This window comes from Gymnoscopelus microlampas (assembly GCF_963454915.1).
Source record: "Gymnoscopelus microlampas genome assembly, chromosome: 15".
Classification (NCBI taxonomy): Eukaryota; Metazoa; Chordata; class Actinopteri; order Myctophiformes; family Myctophidae; genus Gymnoscopelus; species Gymnoscopelus microlampas.
This window is the reverse complement of record NC_139952.1, coordinates 27,232,956-27,245,763: the sequence shown is the minus strand read 5'-3', so window position 1 is coordinate 27,245,763 and position 12,808 is coordinate 27,232,956.

Sequence of the window (12,808 nt, the reverse complement as noted above, 5' to 3'; positions counted from 1 at the left end):
GGAAGACGTCCAGGGCCTCATGGTCAGACATGTCCATCAGATCCATCTGCTCCAGCATGTCCACGTTCACCTCCATGGATGACATGCTGCCTATTGGCTCTGGACACGACAGCACACAGGAGGACAAAGATGATTGGTTCATGCGAGACTACAGGACCCAGAGTTCAGCGGTAGGTGGCTGAATACAGGAAGTGATTTTGTTTGTTTGGTTTCCCACACTTCCAACAAACACCAAGCAAAAAAGCAAATGGAGAGTGAGAAATGTTAGATGGGTAAGCTGTTTTATTTTTGGCTTGTTATTCAGCAAGTGTTCTTTAGGTTTACAAGTTTACAAGAATTGACATGGCAGTGTGTAAGAAACTAGACTGTTTCGACAGTATTACTATCAACAGTCTAAAATAGCAAGACTTACAAGACTTGTAAAATGGCTGGCTCTTGGTTTTGATTTCATTATTAAGAGCATTTGTTTTGTTGCCCATGTGTGAACCATCTCAAACACTGGGTTCATATTTCCCTGCAGAATGGCCCTGGGGTACAATGCAAACTCAAAGCTATGTTGCTGTGACAGGGCTTTGTTTAAACTAGGTTCATCTTTCCTCCATTTAGGAACAATGTTGTAAAGGTTAACTTAGTCTAGAGTTCTTTTTGAGAAAGCCTGTGCTTGACCATCAAAATTACCCAAGATAGCCCAGTAACAACTGTTTTTATTGCCTATCCTTAAACAGGAAAGGTACTAGTAAAACACATCAGGCAGGTGAGTTAAAGTTATCTTGATTAAAAGTCTAAAAAGGCATGCAAATCCAAAGGATAAAATACCAAGCGCTGGACAGAAGAACACGTGGAAACAGAACAAATAGAGTCTGCACACTGGATCATGCTGCCATGGATTATGTATTGGTACCAAAGTTGTTTCGAGCATCTGAGGAAGAGTTACAGTAAACGCTTGAAACGTCACCTTTAGTGGTAATAGAATATCCATGTGAGCATGATACAGTGTGCAGACTCAGTTTTTCTGTTTTAAAGTTGTCACGGTTGTCATGTAACATGTAGGTTATACCACGTGTTTTAACCCATTCATCTATAAATATGAAATCCACCATAGATGAATCAACGGAGAGGCTGGCTAACTCTAGCTCACTGCCCAATGCAAAGCGTTAGTATAGATGTAGCACACTGCGCCATGCAAAGAAAACAAAGTTACCGCTAGTGTATGCTACAAGCATGTGTATTGCAATCTAACACGCATATATACACTCAACATCAATAAAGCTTATAATATACTCTGTTGTGTGCCAAAAATAGCAGATCTACAAGCGGCGTAACCTGTTGTGACTGTGAGCTTATAGACTGGCTATTATCAGCATGTGACAAAGTATAAACTAATGCACTATGGCTAGTGTATAGAAGTACACTAGGCTCCAGTGTACTAGAATGTACTGGTGTACTATGCTTTAGTGTACACTAGCACATAACACTAGTGTACTAGGCTCCAGTGTACACTAGTGTACTAGACTGTAGTACACTAGTGTATTAGGCTCTAGTTTACTAGTCTCCAGTCTTGAGTCACCACCTCTACAATGAGGCTGGTGCTGCATGCGTCAAACACAGCCAGGCAGAGTGCGGGGTGATGCCAACACATGAGCAAGGAAGGAGATGATTGGCTGGCACACAGCAGGGGGAGGTGACACCGTTGGCTACCATACCTCACGGATATGAGGAGAGCAGAAGAGGGCAGCACAGGGTAGGAGAGCAGAAGAGAGTAAAGAAAGAGAGAGGGGAATGTTATTCACCATGGACACACACACACACACACACACACACACACACACACACACACACACACACACACACACACACACACACACACACACACAGGAGCTAGCTGTTTGATATAATACGCGGAAACCTTTAGAAATCACATCCATGTTTCTGTCTCTTCCACTCATTGATGGTACAAAATTGACATATTGGAGGCACATGAACAGACCAACTCTACACACATTGATTGCAAACAAACACACACATACCTGAACGCGTGAAACTGATGAACACATTCACATACAAATCAACCAGCATCGTGACACTGTCTGCTGGACACACACCAACACTCATGCACACGAGCCAGAATGGTGAATGTTTCATGTCATGACCTTGGGTCTTATTCTGTGACATACTGGGGGACCTGGGGTCTTATTGTGTGACATACTGGGGGACCTGGGGTCTTATTGTGTGACATACTGGGGGACCTGGGGTCTTATTGTGTGACATACTGGGGGACCTGGGGTCTTATTGTGTGACATACTGGGGGACCTGGGGTCTTATTGTGTGACATACTGGGGGACCTGGGGTCTTATTGTGTGACATACTGGGGGACCTGGAGTCTAAGGATCACCAACGTCTTCTCAGTATACATGTACCCTCTCATACATTTCAATATATCTACACCAATTACCAACTGTTCTCTTTAGAGGAGGATGCTTCAGTATCGCTTAAAAACTGGGCATTATTTTCGTGCACACACAGATCTAAAGGGAAATGGATGCTGGCACACACACACACACACACACACACACACACACACACACACACACACACACACACACACACACACACACACACACACACACCCTTGAGACTTCTTGTACCTCACTGGTTCATGGCACTCACAAACCTCACCCATCTCTCTCACTCTCTCGCTCTCTCTCTCGCTCTCTCTCTGCATCAAGGAGCAGGTGAGGGGGTGATTTGGGGGTAAGATGGACAGATGACCAAAAGAGAGAGATTGAGAGACAAAAGCTCCAAACTTTGTCGTTAGCCCTTTGTACCTGCGGGGTCAGCGTTGGCATTTGAAACAAAGCAGGACAGAACCAAATAAGGATGTTTTTAGTTTTCCCAAATAATTCAGCGAGTTATGATTATTATTAATTGTTGAGAGACCTCCTGATTCAATAGACATACAGTACGTGGGGAATGCATACATTAGGAGGCACGGCGGTATCTATGTTTATACAGGTATATCTATGGTTTTCCCATCAGAACCCGGAGGCAGAGGAAATGACCTCAGCCCTTTAAAGGACCTCTTTTCTCCTCTTTGCCTGTCTCTCCTTCCATCTCTATATCTCACACTGTTGCATACTGTTTGTTTTAGCAGTGATCTTGTATGCAGATTTGTGTCATGAAGTCAAATCAGACTCAGGGTGTCTCACATAATAGCCTCATTTCCAGATGTTATTTTCTCTCCTAGTAAAATATCGTCTCACCAGTCTCACCACTGGTAGTAACGTTGCTGGTAATAATGTTTTTTTTGTTACATAATTGTATTTGCACAGCAGCCAACACATTCCACGTGAAGTGTGTTTGCTACATGTCAAGCCACAGTAAGCCTATCTATTCATGGAGAACAATTCACAGGTAAGGTGAAGAAGTAGAATTCGCACAACAAATTCTTAAAATTAAGAACATCGTTATGTTTTTTAAACACAGCACTCACAGTCTATGTGCGTATAGCTAGGTATCCTTTAAACATAGTGTGACCCATTGGTTCTCAACATAGACCCTGAGTGATATTGATTTGATATTTAGGAAGCAAAAGGACCCTTATGTAAATTAACACTGTGGATTTTACAGTGTAGATTGGGGTCCCAGCTAGATAAAAATCATGTCAAATGGGGGTCTTTGGCCTAATGCATTTCAAACGGGGGGTCCTTGAATCACTGCTGTAGCCTCTAGAATCTAGCTCTTTCCCTCCCCATCTCCTTTTTCCTCCTCTCTATCCACCCCCCCATCCCCTCTAACAAGCGTTTCCAGTGGATTAAGGGATAGACAAGTAACAGACGGGGGAAAAAATCACATTACAAACAGCTGGGCCAATGGAGTCTCATAGATCTTTCAGAGCAGGCCGCATATCTCATTCCCTCCCTCATTTCAGTGTGTCCTACGGGTATTTTAGCACTGGGTTTTTGGCAGTAATGCACAAGGTAAACTGCTGTGCAATTCTATTACAATCCCGCTGGAAGTCTACATTTATATGGCCTAGTGGCATTTTTCAAAGTAATGGCTCTACTTGTGTGTTTTAGTGACAGGCACTTGGGAGTGTGTGGTGGAGCCCTACTTGAGAAAGCTATCACAGCTCAATTGTCTGATATGGAATCCCAGGTTTGAATATTTCAGGTTAATGCTTGGTAAGGGGTTGTTGGGTAGGTGCAGACACATCACAGGCTGCAAGAAACATTCCATTTCAAGCTCTTTTTGTGTTTGGATGGCAACAAACAGGTTCTTAACCTGTACTAGTTAAAGCTCTCACCTCTCCTCTCAGCGATCTGCAGGTAGCCTGTAGACAGGTACTGTTCCATGTCTTGCTGGAAGGCCTCCTCAAAGAACTTCTGTCTCTCCTTCAGCTTGACCTGAGGGGGTGGGGCCCCAGGCGGCCCCGCTCCCGGAACCCTCTGAGCATTCTCTGACTCCAACTCCACTGGCAATGGAAGACACAGAAGACTTACAAAAATGACGCTAATAATACACTTGAATTGTATAGCACCTTTAATACATAGGCTGTAGCTCAATGTGCTTTATAGTTTAGAGAGATAGTCCCTGTTACACGTTAAATAGTCCCTGTTACACGTTAAATTGATTCAGATGTGGTGATAATATCTGATTCTTTAACCACTTAAACCCTAAAGTACAGTATCTACTGTATTTGCGGTAATTGACTGGGGTCCCCCAGGGCTCTAAATCTACTGTGCTGCTTGTGTTTGCTGCTAACTTCCAGAAAGTAGTGAGAGGCTCCATGATCGACTATAGCCGTAAAATAATTGGTCCATTGGAGTGAACAGTTATCACCACTCTCTCTAAACCACTCTGGTATTGTCGTAATTGATATTCATATGACCAAGCTCCATGATGTAAAAGTAATGCATGCATTGGCAGATAAGAGGCCAAGTATCTCATCCTCTTGAGGGTCCGGGTCAATCACTGCTGAACCAGAACCATGCATAGCACAGCGTGAATCACGCAGCCCTCATTAAGTCAAAGCCCGCTCTCCAGTACGCTGCACAGGATAGAAAACACTCACTGAAGGCTCACGCTTCCAACCCCCCACTGCTGCATGTACGCTCCAGTTAATCCTCACTGTTAAAGGAACATTTCACCTTTTTTTCTCTACATACAGTACAGTATATGCACTCACTCACTAATGCTCTTTATAAGTCAGTACCATTTCTCTCTACACACTCTGTGTCTCAGAGTTGAACTGTGGATAGTTAGAAAACTTGCCTACTGATCACATTGTCTGTGGTAATTTCAAGGAAGAGAAAGGCTGTAGTTTCATTAGCTTGGAATCCCCACCAGTGATGTCATTGCACAGTTCTGATCTATCCACAGCCCACTTCTGAGATGCCGAGTGAGTAGACAGAAATGGTGCCATCTTATGATAAGCATTAATGAGAACCAATTAAATTAAGATATAATGGACCTGTAAGGGTCCATTTGGTTCCTCATTCTCTGAGTTAGATTTTACTGTGTAACTCTCTGCCTTGCTCCACACTCTCAAGCTTTGCTTTGGCATTAAAAGGAAGATTCAGGATGGGTAGACAACTCGGTTATCGATCGCAGAACCAGATGACTCTCTAAAATAAATCACAGTTCTATGACCTGTTTCTCATTCCAGCTGCAGTAGGAGGACATAAAAGTTCATAAACCTCCTCCCACCTTCCTTTTTCTTTCATTCCCATTAATTTGCACAAGTATTCATGAAAAATAGGGGCTGATAACATACCTAAAACCAAACCTGCTGGCATGGAAATGCTTGTTATTCCGAGTTATGGCTGGCAAAAAGATAACAAGAAAGTAAAAATAGAGTCTGTTTCAATTTGTTTTACTTTTTTATCCTGCGACAGTGATATAGAAGGCCAAAAGTTACAGTACAGTACATGTATTTTGAGCTTAATTAGTTCAATGTGCTTTGAGTCTTTCACAGTTAAACTGTAAAACTAAAATGGGATAGCAAACAACACTGATTCTAAGAATTTCCTGATTTGTATTTGGTCTCTGCTGGATTCTGAGGAAGATTATGATTGTTTATTAATATTTCCATGCATCAATCTGTGGACAGACTTGGAGAGAGTAGTCTCTCAAGCTAGACAACATCTCCACAATCTTCAAATGCTACAGAGTTGCAAAAATGTGCTTTATTAACTACTGTAATCATTTTCAGCGCTTCCGATGTACAGAATGCCAGGTGGACACCTGATTCGGATGCTATCAATGCATTGAATGGGACATTATCACCTTTTATTAGACCATTGAATGGGCGAAGTAGGTGACCTACTTACCTACCCGCGATTTATCAGACCATTCATTGGGTGTTATTCAAGACATACTGACCTGCCAACGGAGATGACTTAAATAGTTCGGTTTTGGTTTCGGACCATGACGGAGGTGCGCAGTCTCAGGCGAACTTGAGCCCCGTGAAGGACCACCGAGGGAGCTAAATCGACGAGTTGCCGTCCAAAACGGTGCGACATTCACCTGAGCCTACTCAGCGCCGTTGGAGTTATGTACCGATAGGCACAGAATCGTAAATATTGTTGTGGGGACTGCTCCGCCTCCAAGTAGGTCAGTAGCTCCTGATTACGCCCATTCAATGGTCTGATAAAACGTGATAATCTCCCAGAGGTGGAAGCATTTGAAAATGGTGTGAGCCAACAGTCTGTCTTGAGATACTATGGAGAGAGGAGCATAATCACACACAGAGATGGGAACTTAGTCTGTGTGTGTGTGTGTGTGTGTGTGTGTGTGTGTGTGTGTGTGTGTGTGTGTGTGTGTGTGTGTGTGTGTGTGTGTGTGTGTGTGTGTGTGTGTGTGTGTGTGTGTGTGTGTGTGTGTGTGTGTGTGTGTGTGTGTTTGTGTGTGTTATTTATAATAATAATAATAACACTGGTTCTCAATGTAAGGTCCGGGTTGATAGTTAGGAATAGGAACCAAATGGACCCTTACAGTTCTGTAACTCTGAGTGTAGAAATTATACAGAATTGTTGTTCTCAGAGTAAGAACAACACTGATGGGTCCTAGATATTCAAAATATATATGTATGAAATGGGGGTCTGTTGCCCAATCAATGGGGGTCCTTGAAAGGAAAAAGGATGAGAATCACTGATGCATAACATTAGTCACACAAGTGTGTGTGTGTGTGTGTGTGTGTGTGTGTGTGTGTGTGTGTGTGTGTGTGTGTGTGCGTGTGCGTGTGCGTGTGCGTGCGTGCGTGCGTGCGTGCGTGCGTGCGGGGGCAATGCTACCGGCTGGAGTCTCAGACAAGCTGTCTCTTTAGTTCTTGTCTTCAAGTGACATCCAACGCTTACATAAGACCCCTCCCACACATATAGAGGAACCATGTCAACCTTAACATCTGACATGTTCTGACACCATGCATAACTGACCTTAAGACCATATATCCTTTCACCACATGAAGCCTAGCATCCCTACTCTGGGCATGTCATAACATTTGGAGTGAATAGACAATCTACAAGCTTGCAACGCAGTACATACTCTGGGGGACCCCAGTCAACAAAGTATAAAGGGGTTTAAGACAACCATTGCATACCGGAGCTGCCAACACTTTTGGAGTTCATTCCTGATAGGATTTTAATTCAATTACATATTGTGTCATTTTCACAACTTCACAAGTCTTGTCATATAGTGGTAGTGTTTAACTCTACCTAGGGCTGTCATGATCATGACATTTTAGTTGATTAATTGTCATACAAATAATTCAGGCCATTGTCATCCAGAAATACAGGACTCGTGCTCCTCACTGGCTGGGTAGATTATGGCCAAGGAACGCTAACATGTGGACAACGACGTGGTAGAAATGATGGATCTTATGACATTTTTGTTAGTTTCATCCAGCTGTTTTTATAGAGATTAATGGTAATTATTCTAATGATTGGGAAAAATAATTGCCACTTAAGCCCTATTTTCTACTTCATCGTACGATGGTACCTACCGCGTGTCGAAACCAGCTGTAGATTGCCTATTTTGGCTATTTTTGAAAGACTTTTTAACACTGTTGCCAACAGTATAATGACATTCACATAATTGGAAGTGGTTAGAACTTGAAAAGTTGATAGTATTTATTCAAGTACCAGGGCAACATGTCACTGCCTTGTCTTTATTTTATACTTGCTATTAATGTACTGTAAATGTACTGCAAGGACTTTGGCTTGGTTCCAGCCCCCCCCCCCCCTCACACACACACACACACATGTATGTACATACAGTATACAAACATGCAAGAACATATTTGTCACAAACATACACGTGTTTGTGCGTGGTTGTGAATCTGAATCTTTGAGGAGAGAACACACACACACACACACACACACACACACACACACACACACACACACACACACACACACACACACACACACACACACACACACACACACACACACACACACACACACACACACACACACACACACACACACACACACACACAGAGAGAGAGAGAGAATGGAACAATGGCGTCTCCAGAGAGCTGTCTCTTTATCAGTCACACAGCACCAACTACCCTGAGACCCAGCAAAGATCTCCTCTTTCTTTCTCGTTGGATCATTTAGCTATTATAGCTAAAGGAGGAGTGAAAGAGAGAGAGAGAGATTTTCCTATAATAGGACACTGGAAATCTCTCTCTCTCTCTCTCTTTCACCCCTCCTCTCTGTTCCTCTCTTGTCCCTCCTTACCTCTTTTATCTCTCTACTACAGTACAAACAGTGTATCGTTCCCTGCTACACTCGTTCTGCCTTGTGATTTTGTCCCTACTGTGTGTGTGTGTGTGTGTGTGTGTGTGTGTGTGTGTGTGTGTGTGTGTGTGTGTGTGTGTGTGTGTTAACTAGACACAGTTGTATTGGATTAGGGGCCTCAGGAAGTCTCTGTTCAGATTGTCTGATATAGTAGCTGTGTGTGTTTGGATTTGCACAGTACCCTTGAGGCAGTCTGGTCTGATCTTTTCATCTCATTGACTCAAATTTCTTCATTATAACTGCTAACTAGTAACACTTCACTTTAGGTCGGGTCTATAATGCATTATAATCGCGCTTATAATGCATTATAATGCACTTATAAGGCTTTATAGCGCATGTTATAAATGTTATAGTTATAACATGCTGTTCTGCTGAGCTTATAATGCATTATGACCAGCACTTATACAGTAATACTTTATAAACCTTGTTATAAGTCGTTATGCATAATTAACATTTATAACAAGTGTTATAGAGCCTTATAAGTGCATTATAAATGCATTATAGACGCGACCTTTAAAGGAGAGTGCCGGTCATTTTCGGTTGTATGTTTGATGTGTCGCTAATCACTCACCAACATACAAAGGAACGTTGAATATTTCCAGATCTGCCCCTGTTGTCCATTCTGCAGACCCCTTGCAGCGGCATAATGGGAGAAGTGTGTAAGAGTGAAAATCGTCTATTTTAACAGATGCAAAGTTTTTTTTTTCTCCTACTACTCATCGTAGAGTCTCATGATACTCAAACATGCGCTGAATGTCCCGCATGAGCTACCGCTCGTGCAGATCGACATGACGCTGGTTGCTTGTTTCTCTCACAAAATCTGGCACACGCCAGGTTCTTTGTATGTTGGTGAGTGATTAGCGACACATCAAACATACAACCTAAAATGACCCTTTAAGTAAAGTGTCACCTAATAATATAAATCTCTTCGGGATCCTCAGGGGGGTCCCCCAATGATGTTTTCTTTTGGGTGGGGGGGACTTTTAAGACCTTTTTAACGCTAAAATGGAAACAAAAATATGACCATTAATGCGTCAAAAGTAATCAACAAACTATAGAATGAAAAAAATCAAACATTGGCCAAATTGTCAACTATTACCTAAAAATAGCCGATCTACAAGCTCACAATGCCTCGCAAGCTTGTAAATCCGCTATTTTTATCTGTGGAACCGAGTCAAATAAAATGTCTCAACTCCTACAGTACAATTCCAAGTGCTTGTCAGTGTGGGGGGTCCCCAGTTCAAATATGATTATGTTGGGGCCCACGCCCTGAAAAAGTTGTAAACCACTGATGTACAACAACAATGGAAATACTCAAGCAGAGTAAAAGTACCTCAAAATGGTACAGTATTTGAATAAATGTACTTAGTTGCTTTCCACCACTGACCAGTAAGGTAAATCAAACACTCCCCACAGAGTTAAATGATGTGAAATATGTCCCAAGGTTTGTGTTGATGCCAGTTATACTTAAGATTCAGTGGAAGTCAATGGGGGATGTCAAATTATATTTTTGTAATCCAAAGACCACATGTTATGACCTCAGCAAAGATGTATGGCCTATTTCCATATGTACGGATCAAAGCTATTTATTCTCATGACTTTTGACATTTATTTGAACATGAAACCACGTCTTGTATTCAGATGTGCTTTTTCTACTTAACTCTCCATCCTCCTGCCTTTCTTCTCTTCAACATCTTCTGGCAGGCATTCCCTCAAGGCATATTAGCCATGTGAGCTATTTTTAGCGCTCTTTCCTTTGGCCACATACTGTAGGATTAAATCCATGGGGATGACGACTTTAAGAACGTGAGTTATTAAACCCAACATGATCTGCCCTGCTACGGTTGGAGAAATGTGTGTGTGTGTGTGTGTGTGTGTATATATATGTGTGTGTGTGTGCGCGCGCACACACACACACACACACACACACACACACACACACACACACACACACACACACACACACACACACACACACACACACACACACACACACACACACACAGTCCACAGGTCTTAGGTGATTGCATTGTGTTGTGTCACAACAGATGCTGAAATTAAATAATCTCCTAATTGGCACACACTCGATGATTAATAACACACACACACGCACGCACGCACGCGAGCGTGCGCGCGCACACACACACACACACACACACACACACACACACACACACACACACACACACACACACACACACACACACCATTAGTCATTGTCTCAAATTAAACCCATTTTCTTCTCGCAGTGGAGGAGATAAACAAACATTTTCCCTCCATGTAAGACTCATTAATCAGCATTGAACATCATTCATGTTGTTTGCTATTTTGAACCTTTTAGTTACAAAATAGCAACATTTTAGAAGATGCTGTTGCCATCTGTATGTAAACGTCAAATGGAATAATAGGTCCTTGATTAACAACTTAAACCCAATATACATCACTGACTGAAGTCCCCTCGGGATCTATAATTGGTCCCCTCCGTTTTTTCCCCCTCTACACCAAATCTCGTTGCCGAAAATAGACAATCTACGTGCTCACTATGTTTGTCTATTATGACATGCCCAGAATAGGTATGCTAGAGTTCATGTGGTTAAAAAACAAAAACAAACAAACAAGGTGTACTGCTACAGTACCTGAATTTGAATGGGCTGTTAACCGTGGTGCATCTGTTTCTACAAACATCACGCAGACCTAAGCAAACTCTGTTCTGATCACCACCAGCTGTTTGTTGTTTTAACCCATTCTATCCGGGTACGCATCTCTGTCATTTTAGATTTCCTTGGCTATTCAAAAATTGCAGATATACAAGCTCATATCGCAGCACCGAGTGCCGCGCAATGAGCTTGTAGATCTGCTATTTTTTAAATATATTTTTTTAAGGGAACATTTGTAAAATATGTTGTTCCAGGGACTCCCAGAAGCAAAGATTTGAGTTACAAATGTTCGCTTTAAAAATATATATATTCAAAGATTTGCAAAAATGTTTTGTTGATTTTTCAAAAATAGCAGATCTACAAGCTCATCTATGAGCTTGTATATCTGCTATTTTTGAATAGCCAAAGAAATCTAAAGTGACACGGATGATGCATTCCCGGATTGAATGGGTTAATAGATTGCCTCCACACAGCTCCTGGTTTGTTCATTTCCAGTAACGGCTATAATAACATGTTATCTTTCCTGCCCAGATGTCTGTTTGGGAGGACAGTTCGATAGGGAACAGGAGTTGTGTAATTAATTGTGTGTTTTCAAAAATAACCAACCTATCTGGTGTCTCCACAACTGTTGCTGTAAGTACTGGAAACACGCCCCCTGCAAGACACAAACCACAGGAAGTGGCATGGTATCTCTGCCTGGTTCAGTATGTGTGCATTCTGTTGCAGTCTGAATGTGCACAGTGCATGTACAATATCGTCTGGGTGTTTTTTTGTGTGGGGGCGGCAGTGGCTCAGGAGGGTTCCTGAACCCTTATTTTAGCTGCTCCCGATGAGCAGGCTGGCGCCTTGCATGGTTTCCTCTGCCGTCGGAGTGTGAATGAGATGAATGTTTGAATGGGTGAATGTAATGCACATTGTAAAGTGCTTTGGATGAAGGTGCTACTGTATATGAATGCACCATTTCAGCATTTACCATTTTATATAGTTATATTTGCATGCATGCTTTATCACAATCACAATGCATAATGAACTGCAGTGGTGTAAAGTAACTAAGTACATTTACTCAAGTACTGTACTTAAAAATACCTACATTTTGAGGTATTTTTTACTTTACTGGAGTATCTCCCATTTTCAGTACTTTTACTTCTACTCCACTACTGTACATCTGATAGGCAAATATACTTTTACTCCACTACAATTATTGGAAACTTTAGTTACTAGTTACTTTGTAGATTTGCGACGCATTGTGAGCTTGTAGATCTGCTATGTATTTTTATACATTACATACATTTGAAAACTTGTGAAATGGGACATTCTGCATAATGAGTACTTTCTACTTTTGGTACTTTA